This window comes from Orbicella franksi, chromosome 7 (genome assembly GCF_964199315.1).
Source record: "Orbicella franksi chromosome 7, jaOrbFran1.1, whole genome shotgun sequence".
Lineage (NCBI taxonomy): Eukaryota > Metazoa > Cnidaria > Anthozoa > Scleractinia > Merulinidae > Orbicella > Orbicella franksi.
This window is the reverse complement of record NC_138151.1, coordinates 10,926,385-10,934,651: the sequence shown is the minus strand read 5'-3', so window position 1 is coordinate 10,934,651 and position 8,267 is coordinate 10,926,385. Positions and strand designations below refer to the sequence as shown.

General features: G+C 38.0%; 1 pseudogene; it reads left to right on the top strand.

The window, feature by feature from the left end:
- The first annotated feature begins 1,386 nt into the window (after nucleotides 1-1,386).
- On the top strand, nucleotides 1,387-2,934 carry LOC145492623 (uncharacterized; annotated as a pseudogene).
- Nucleotides 2,935-8,267: the final 5,333 nt, after the last annotated feature.

Here is an 8,267-nt window from a genome sequence, read left to right as displayed (position 1 = left end):
CGAGAACTCATGGAGAGCGAGGTCATTTAACTGAGTTCATATATGACAGGTCTTCTGCATACTGCTAGGATCAACGCTATCGAAGTCATCGTGGATATCATGTTTAATTTGACTGGGAACTAGGAAGCACCTTCCATTTGTCGTTTGTATTTTGTTTCATCGAGTACGTGCTCGCAAAAGTAAAGCAAGACTTTCCAAAACAAAATTTCTAGTAAGATTCATATTTCCTCTATCGTCTTTCAGTTTTACTGTCGGCCGATGACTTTGACTCGATCGCCATTTTTCGTGTTTAAGTTCCAGTGTTCCAAGTACTAAATATATCTAACTGTTTTCGTTGGTTTGTTTAGCAGATGTTTTATCAGGCGGCTACAGTGAAGTCCGTTAGACTGTTACTATGCAGATGGGAGACAAGAGATCTGTGTTGTAGTTGTTTCAACGTTTTTTCTAACGATTTGTGGCTTCTAAGTCAGCTTCCACCTTAGACCGGAGGAATTTGAAAACGCAGCCAAGTTTATTTCTACGGCTAAGCCTACCTTCCACAATAATCCGTTACGAAAACGGAGCTTTTCCAGAGCGCTCTTCAAACAGGAGTAATTTGAAAACGAGTGCTTTTCGTTTTCGTGTGGACGGAAAAATATTTGAAAACGGAACTTTTCGAAAGCAATGGCGTCACGAAAATCATGTTATTTCCTTGACCGAGTTTTCCTCAAACACCAATCCGTAATGACCAGTGATTGTTGTTTTTTTACTGAAATTCCTCTGGCGTATGTGGACGGAAAACATTTGATGCGTTTTAAGATGGACAACGCTGTTTTCGAATTCTCCCGGCGTAGTTTGGACGGGGCCTAAGTCATGTTTTTTGTAATTGTCAGTTTACAACTGGCCCCATTCATTGGGAAAGCCTCGGACTACACGGAATCTTACTCATGCAGCTCAATTGGTTTCCATCATTAACAATGAACGAATTTTAATATTTTGCTCATTTAAAATAAAACAAGTTCATAGCATAGCTTTAAGTGAAAGAAAAAGAACTCTTTTTGCCAAGGTTCTTTTTGCTAGTGTCTCAGATCAGAGTGTTCTTTGCATTAACCGTGATCAGAATGCGATCCTGCACATGCCAAACCCTTGACTCCATCACCTGTGAACATTGTAGACGACCTCCAGGATCTGCTTTTGTCCAAATACAATGGATAAAAATTTAACTAAAAGAAGTCAATTCTAATTAAACCCTCGATATATACGAAACACTAGACAATGTACTTTTATGGTTACAGAAACTAACCAATTAAAAGAAAAAAATGTTATCGTTTTCGGAATCTTATTTTTCCAGATGTCCCAACTGGTTGTAAATACCATAATCTTTGGCATCACAATCAAGTTTTAGAGGGCAGAATTTAAAGGCCTTTCAGAACATAAATTGTATTCTAAATTGTCAGTCATGGCAGTCTCATTGACTTCATTAATGACTTCTTTGAAGTCAGGATTACAGAATAATTCTGGAAGCATGAGAAACACCACAATAATAACAAAAGATCTCCAAAAGATGCCGCTTGGAAAACTGAGCTTTTTGCATACGTTATTTCTCGAGAACGAAGAGCGTCCCAGCCAAAAAAAATCCAGAGCAATGTTTCTGAGGTACAACGAAGCATACACGCCAAAATTCAGCTATTTTTGAACACTTTCAAAATGGCCAAAAAATCTAGGGTACGTTCTTGCACGCGGCCTTTCAATTGCTCTGCTTATATTCGGCCTGAACGCTGTTGTGGAAAGTGAAGGTTTCTTTAAGTGTCCGCCAGACAATTTTGCACTGCAGGCCTATGATGCTCCCTCATCATAGGCCTGCAGTGCGTGCAGAGAACTAGATAATAAAGCTCTGAGGAGATTGCTCTGCTTATATTCGGCCTGAACGCTGTTGTGGAAAGTGAAGGTTTCTTTAAGTGTCCGCCAGACAATTTTGCTTTTTATGCTAGCTGTTTCATTCTTATTCCTGCCATTCTTTTATTTCTGGTGACGCTATTTCTTCACAACGGATTTTGGAATTTTGTTCGCGGGTGTTGCTTCTATAAAGAACCAGAAAAACAAGGTTTGAAACGAATCTGTTACTGCTTTTATTCGCGGTTGAGATGCAACAAATCCTCTGTTGAAATGATCTTTCCAAGTTCCTTGGCCGGTTTTTTGTGGAGTTTTTGGACTCTGTTACAGCGTGATTATTATATCTGCGCTGTTCTTGGAGGCACCAAAGAAGCAAAGTTGACCAACGCTATAGTGGAAGAGAGTTTGCAAATTGAAGCCGACTACGCGAATGCGGGAAAAACCTCTCAAGCACCTGCCTTGCTGTTACTCGGCGGTGCATTAGTTACGGCCTTTGTGGTTCTTACCGTCCAACGATGCTGTTTTCAGCGAGAAATCGGCTCTTTACCAAGTCCATTCCAATACCAGAAGTTAGAGCCTGAGTGCGAAGCGGCAGTTAACACGTTCAAAGAAAACATGGAAAAGCTTGCAAGAGACAATTGCAAGGAAAAAGACGTGCGGACTTGTACTTTGCAACCCCGAGCAAAACAAACCTTCCGATTTGCTAAGAAATGCTTATCAAGACCTCATCAAGGTAAATAAATTAAATTTAACGATGAGTTTCCCTCTTTGGAGGATTACCAGCATCTTCAAGCACAAGCGGCAGTCACTGCGTTCAAAGAAAGAGCTTAACAAGAAGGGAAACAAAAAGTCGAGCTGACATTCGTTGACTCGACTTGATGCGAATGCGAATGCGAAGGAAGCAACGCACTTTCCCTTGTCCGCAACGCGTACGAAGGAATGGCAGAGCGATATCCTCGATCACCAGGAGAAAGAACACAGCCATATGTAAGGGAAAGTGTAAGGCAGAAGGATGCGAGCCCAAATGAAGCTTTGGAGCCGATAACCAGTCCTGGAACCTGACATGACCTGAACGGATCCTAATGAACAGCGATAATTGTTGTTATTGTTATTGTTATTGTTATTGTTATTGTTACAATTTGCAAAGTTGTAAGTTCTTTATCTTTATCATCCTCGGAGACCCAGGGGCAGTTAGTTGGGGCGGAAGGAAATAAATCGGGCAAAAATTGAAGCGCCGAAGGTTTACAAGTAAAACGCTTTTCAAACCGAAGAAATTTGAAAACGCCGGCTTTGCGTCTTAGTGTAGATGGAAAACCTTTTGAAAACGGAGCTTTTCGAAAACGATGACGTCATATAATCATGTGATTTCCCTGCTCGAATCTTCCTCAAACACAAATCTAAAATGGTGGCATCAGACCCTTATGCGCTTGCTCAAGGTTCCACGTCGTAGCCTGGACGGGGCCTGTATCGCAGATGACGATTGCAAATCATTTCTAAAAGTGTTACTTGGTACTTTTACTGGAATGATGAATGAATGAATGAATGAATGAATGAATGAATGAATGAATGAATGAATGAATGAATGCTTTATTTAACGTGGATATACCCTTACCTTGAGAGCTAGTTTACAGTTATTCCACCAAATAACTAATTAGAACCTAACAACTAAACAACGTAATATCACAATTCATCAGGTAAAAATCACAAATTAAATACTGATTAAAACTGTTTAAAACTATTATTACAATATTACCGCCGCAGTCAAAATACTATTAAAAACTAATGTCACAAATTTACTAATCCCCGAAATTTAGCGATCTAATTCTGTTTACTATTTCATTGGTGCCTACTTTTATTCTAATGTCATATTATAAACATTTAGTTTTGTTTTCCCGAGATCCATGCTTAAACATTGAGATTTCAAGGAAAAAAAATTAAATGTTGCCCATGCAGAATAAGAAATGAATCTCTGCCCCGCAGGGAAATGGAGGGCTTAGATCCGCCACTGAGTCCTGATGAATCATTCGTTAAACTTCAGGTACTGTTGTCAAGAATTTTTCCACGCCAAAATGAAAATGGAGGCAAAAAGGTGTTCACTGGAGTGGTCTTTGACAATTGCAATTTCACGTTTAGCGTTAGGGATGCTGGCTCCTCTACTACCGACTATTCCGTGGTCCCAAAGAAGCATTTCAAGAGATTCTTGCCGATCATAGATAGTAATGATGCAGTTAAAACGCACTTTTACCGTTCAGATCTATCAGAAATGTATCTAGCCTGATTCTTAGATGGTCCAGTAACTTCATAACAGACAGTCCCTGAAGGAACATTCGACGAAATTCCTCTTCAATGGCAAAATATGTTTACGTAATCAGATGCAACACTAGAACGCGTCAGACAATTAGCAGCATCTCAACTGCAATGCACCGTAATGAAAATATTTCGCAATTAATAAACGGCGAAGTTTTTAGACAGGGTCCACACTACGCCGGAGAAATTTGAAAACGTATAGATTTATTTCTACGCTTAGGGCTACCCTTCAACACAAGTCCGTCACGAAAAATTGGAGGAGTTTAAAAACGCCGGCTTTTCGACAGAAAACATTTTGAAAACGAAGCTTTTCGAGAATGATAGCGTCACGATAACCAAGTGATTTCCCCGACTGAGTGTTTTTCAAAGACAAATTCAAACTGACTGCTAATTGTTGGGTTTTCACATTTTTTTTGCGGTGTAGTGTGGACGCAAAATCTTTGATGCGTTTTCAAATTCCTCCGACGTAGTGTTGACGGGGCTTTACATAGAAAATATTTGCAAGTTTGAAACGGTGAAATTTTGGACTTTATAATATATAGAGAAGATGTATCGCAGTTATAAAACGGCAAGGTTTTTAGTCCCATACAATATACAGATAATATATTTCGAAGTTATTAAACGGCGAAGTTTTTAGTTCCTTACAATATACGGTGGAAATTGCTCGCATTTATTAAACGGCGAGGTTTTTGGCGGCTTACAGTACACAGAAAAAATAGTTTTTAATCCCTTACAATATACAGAGAAAATTTCCCCCATTTATCAAACGGCAAGGCTTTTGGTCTTTCCTATTATACAGAGATACTATTTCGCATTTATTAGACGCAAAGTTTTTAGTACCTTACAATATTCAGGGAAATATTTCGCAAATTATTAGACATTCTAAGACTTCGGCATTTTACCAAAGTAGACTAAATTAAAAGCGGTACTTTTTGGCCGGTCTTTTTTCTTTTTTCTTTTATTTTTCTTTCTTTTTTTTTTAATGGAAGGGTCTTCACTCTTACTACATTATGCACTTGCAAAAAATTTCGCACGATCTTAATTTCGCACAAAAAAGAAAGTGTCCAAAAATAAAACCATCCGAAATTTTTACGGGTCCCAAATTTTAAGCGCCTGAAATATTTACAGTACAGTATCAAACGTTTAAATGGCTTCAAAGCTCTTAGTTTTCGTTTTGGAAGGAACTCTAGTTGAGACACTGCTTAAGATACGTAACGGCATAAAAGAATTTCTGCCATTTTTTTCGTCGGTGTATCAGTAAAACATTGAGGGAGCATTTAAACTATCATTTTCACAGCTGTTGTTTTAGTCCAATTCGTGTTTTGTTTACGGGTAATTTTATTAAAGCTATGTTTCAACAAAGTGTCCGAAATTTCTGTCCGAAATTTGTCCGAAATCGGATAAACAGTGTCCGAAAATGAAACGTCAGAAATACGACGTACGAAATTCTAACGTCTGAAATTTTTTATAACTTCCATGTCAAATGATAGAAATCTTTTTTGTCGCTTGAGTACATAAGACCAAATGAGGATTTTTAGCTAATCAAAACTGAGCACTTTTTTTTTATGTATATTGTTACTACCATTATTAACACATATTGTATTCCGTTTTTTGATAATTTTATCGCTTTAATCCGTCTTTACTTTTTGATTCCTTGTCACAGCTGTTTGGTTGCCAGATCTATAAATATTTAAAGTGCAGTTTATGAAATGAAAGTAACAAACGAATTGCGTGCGGTGTAGTAAAATAATTTTGGATGAGATTTATGTTACAAAAGAAAGAATCGATCGTAACAATGAAATGGAAAAATTGTAGTTGAGTAAAGATGAAACCCTAAAATTCTAACATTTGATAGAGAAATATATTAGAAGAGAAAAACCAGGGTTCTCTCCTAAATATCAAACGAGGGAGGTTTAAAAAACTTCACCATTGAAGTGATCTTTGGGACCCTTCGGAAATCTGCGAGGTTGTCGGGTGATCTTCGGAAGTGTTCAGAAATCTCTTAGTCTTGTGAGCCTCGACTACTTTCGAAATACCTTGAATGACCGTCAGCAGTTTAATTTAAAAAATTGACAGTTGCCATAAAAATGATTTTTTTTTTCTTAATATAAAACGACAATTAATGTAAATACCTCCTGGCACCAACTCATCACCAAAGGAGCCCACGCAGCAGAGGAACGCAGGTCCCGTCAAGCCGACGAGAAGCGAGCAGTACGCAAGGAAAGAGCCGCTAGCACTAATAGCACAGCCCCTACCCACTTCTACCCTACCTGCGGGAGAGGCTTCCTTACCCGGATTGGTCTCATCAGCCACCTCCGGACACACCGTAGAAATTTATTAACAAACTAGATGTCTGTGGTCATCTTCGACTACGAAGGACGAACAACACCAACAGCACGGAAATAAACTGTGAATTTATTTATCTTTGTAGACTGTTCATGCCTGCCGTTTAATTTTTTTTTCAAATACGCAGCGCTAACGATCTCATCATATATTAGCGGCCAAACTCCGTTTGTTGTTTTGTTTTTGTTTTAAAAAAGCCGTTTTTGTAATTTGCTTCGACGAAGTTCACTCTCCTAAGCCTCTGTCACTTTACAATCGTGCACTTAATTAAAAGCGGCTCTTTTTAGTTTGTCTATTTAATTTTAGTGGAAGGATTCAGCTAACTTTCAAACAATGGACTACCTGGAATATTCGAGTCTTCTTATTCTAACTAATTTTCATGTCAAGTGGTAAGGCGACAAATGGTCTTGCTGAATGACTATATAAGAAGAAATGTGAATTTCGGGCGGAAAATCTTTGACCCCTAACAAGATAGTGGACAGTTATTTTCGGCCAATAGTTGTCTTAAGCTTTCGCAAATCTGAGGTAAGAGCACTGAAATTTTGAATGACAAATAGTACTGCAGTGCTTAAAAGGTTTTCATTTCTTGCGATTAAATTCCTGATTAGACAAATGTTATCAACCAGAGTCCTTTTCCACCATCAAGCAACTTTTCAAATTGTCTTGGCGAATTTCCGATCTACATGTGTTTTTTTTTTTTGGCAGAATGTGAAATGGCTAAATCGACAATTCCATTCCATAAAATAATCAACTGTTTGCATTGGGCCCAAAATTTCAAGTCTATTTTCAAGTCTATTTTTTTGAATAATTGAAACATTATATCAGTATCCCGAAGCTGAGTTTCATCTTTCTCTCTTGAGTAGAATGTGAACTTCTGGCTAATTGCACAGTTCCTTTAGAGTAAGCGGCCGGTTCGTTAGACTCAATCACTGAAGTTTGAAACTCTGAGGTAGAAGCAATGTTGAATGAGATCTGAATTGAAGCCAATTTACCTTTCCCAACAAAGTTCTTTGCTGTACGACTTTGTTTGCTTTTTTGGCTCTCACCGTATTCGCAACGATAGCTTGTGTTACAGCTACTCTCTCGGAAAGGAAAAATTCGATCAGAGACTGAGACAGTGGTGCATGTTATACCAAACATACATGTAAAGGATGATTTTAATACAAAGAGCCGTCTTTCTCTGAGAGCGATGTGAATATGCACAAGTTTTTGGCTGAACTTAATGGAGATCTCAGTGCGATAACCGCGATTCTACTTTCTTGTTGGATTTCTCAAAATCAAAAACTTTCTGGCAAGTTTTAGCCTTATTTTCGAAAATAGTTCACCAAAGTAGGAAGAAATCCATGATTTCAGTTTTGGAGGTAAATTCTCGATATTTAGACTCGTCTTAAAAAAAACAAAACAAAACAAAAACAAAAAGACAATAACAACAACTGAGACTGAGGTTTTAGCCCGGACTGAAAATTCCTGCCCGAAATTGAAAATCTTATGTGATATTTAGCTAATTTCAAAGCCCCCCCCAAAAAGAAAAAAAATTGAATGCAACAATTATAACTTCAATGCAAACAAAGGTAAAGCAGTACGAAGCTGTTTGGGAAGCCATGGCTCCCAAACAATGTATGAAGACGAACAGACTTCCTTCATGTCTCTTCTTTATATTCCAGTATTTTTCTTTGGCTGGCAATTACATGACTTACTGTTACTCAGGGTTAGTTTGTATTTCTCATTCTTGTAAGCTACTTCTT